This window comes from Octopus bimaculoides, chromosome 13 (genome assembly GCF_001194135.2).
Source record: "Octopus bimaculoides isolate UCB-OBI-ISO-001 chromosome 13, ASM119413v2, whole genome shotgun sequence".
Classification (NCBI taxonomy): Eukaryota; Metazoa; Mollusca; class Cephalopoda; order Octopoda; family Octopodidae; genus Octopus; species Octopus bimaculoides.
In genome coordinates, this window is record NC_068993.1 from 7723937 (window position 1) to 7726205 (window position 2269).

Genomic DNA, 2269 nt, shown 5'->3' on the forward strand with positions numbered 1-2269 from the left:
ATATATATATATATATATATATATATATACAGGTACACACTCATATATGTATGGGGTATCGTATTCGAGTGTTTGTGTGTAATGATATGCATCTGATTTCTGTGTCTATACGTAGACAACGGTGTGCGAGACTATGCAACAAATGAACATATCTGATAGCATTGTGCGTTTCAGTCGATCGTGCAAAAAAGTAATATATTTGATTGTGTGTAAGAGGAGGGGAAAAATAAAACATGTTTCTCGTAAAACAACAATGGATATCATAAAAGGTTGTGTCAAATTGACGTGAATGCGTGTGAAGTACAATTTGTTATTGAGAAAACAAATAGGTAAAATTTACTACGATGGAATTATAAAGTCAAATACACCATAGATAAAACAGAATTTATCTGTTTAGAACAAATTGTGTTGGAGTGAATGAAATGGAATAAAAGTTGGTTCATGAAAAATTTTGGAATGTCAGAATAATGATTAAGCTAAAAGTAAGCTGGATAAGAATTTGTGTCATAAATTATATTCTTATGGTGAGGAAAATGTGTGACTGTGTGGTCAGGAGTTTTTTGGGGTTTTTTTTTTTTGCAACCACGTTTCCGGTTTCAGTTCCATTCCGTAGCACACTGAGCAAGTGTGTTCTAATCTAGACTCGGGCCGACCAAAGACTTATGGGAGGATTTGTTAGACGGAAACTGAAAGAATCCTGTCGTGCATACATACACATATATTTGTGTGTGTGTGTGTATGTGTGTGTGGGGTCTGAATGTGTCTTAGAGTGTGACTCATCAGAGTCCGTCTTGTGCACGGTGGACAGCGTCCGTTTACTTTATTAAAAGATATTAATTTCCTTAAGAAAAATGTGGTTAGAATTTTAATAAAGAAATCATAGATTTAAAGTAGTTTATATTTCTGAAGATTCACGATAGGATGATTTCTTGGTGTCGTTTTTAAAGTGTCGGTGGTGAAATTCAAAGTTGGTGGTCGTTTTACTGCTGTCTGTTAATCAACGAAATTTTTTTTCTTACAATTTCTTTCAAATGCACAAACACCTCTAAGTGTAATAATGTTCTTAGTGCAAAAATGTATGGAGTTGAATATAAACTTTGAATATTTTATTGTAGAGTAGCATATGGGATTTCTGGTTGAGAGTGAGCGTTTTATTTGAGCTTAAAAGACATATGGAGTTATTTGTGATAGGGTGAATAAATTTGAATGGAATTATTCTAATCTGCATCTCATATTTAAACTTTGATAATGGATATAACTGTAATCAAGTGTTTACACATTAAGTTTAGTGAACGTTTCATTGTCGTGACTTCTGGTCTCCTTAAAAACCTGGTCGTTTGAAATTTAAGTAGATATATTCTAGGAAAACATTTTTGTTTTAAATTCTCAACACTTTGGGGGTGATAATGGTGTTTATGAATACTTTAATGGTATACAATTTTTAAACATTTATAATGGGAGTTCATATTGCAGAAGAAAAATTTAGATTGTAAAAGAATGAAATTTAAGAACATTTGAATTAGCTTCAACAGTTGTAGAGAAAAACATGTGTGAAAAACTATGGAGGTTTTTTTATGAATATTATCATCTGTGTTGGGTGTTAAAGTTACGTTATAAACTCACAGGAATTTAATGTGTAATTTGTTTAAAATATCAAATTCAACTGTGCTGCTGATATTAACACAATATTTCGATCCAATTCTGACATCGAAGGTATTTTATTTCATGATCATATACATAAAATTATGGGCCTATATCTGCGACTTCACACATCAGTAAAGTCATGGAACGAATAGTCAGAGGGTAAGTAATCGCATTCCTTGAAGAAAACGACTTGCTGAGTGATACCCAGCATCGTTTTCGACCAGGTAGGAGCTATATCAGGCAGCTCCTACAGCACTATAACTGAGTGTTGAAGTAGTTACTTGACAACTCAAATGTGGATGTAATGTGCCTTGACTTTGCAAAAGATTTTGATAAAGTCGATCATGATATGATATGCTACAAACTGCATAGCTGGAAAGCTTGGAGAGTGGTTACATGACTTTCTGAAAGATAAAAGTCAGGCAGTGCTGGCCAAGGGTGCCACCTCAAAGGAAACACAAATAGTGAGTGGTGTTCCACAGAATGCCGTCTTAAGACCATTGCTTTTCATAGTGGCCCTCGTAGATATGCCGTCAGCTTCCCGGATAGTCACCCTTGCTAGCTCCGAGACGACACGAAAGTCTTGCAGAAAATACAAAACATTGCTTAACAAAGCCATCGTAAT

The 2269-nt window shown here is 34.3% G+C and overlaps 1 protein-coding gene across 1 annotated transcript in view; it reads left to right on the top strand.

Annotated features, from left to right (window-relative positions):
* LOC128249315 (GATA zinc finger domain-containing protein 14-like) overlaps positions 1 to 2269 on the top strand; it is a gene marked incomplete at both ends in the record, with an annotated part of 282969 nt that overhangs the window by 26939 nt on the left and 253761 nt on the right. The window lies entirely within an intron of this gene.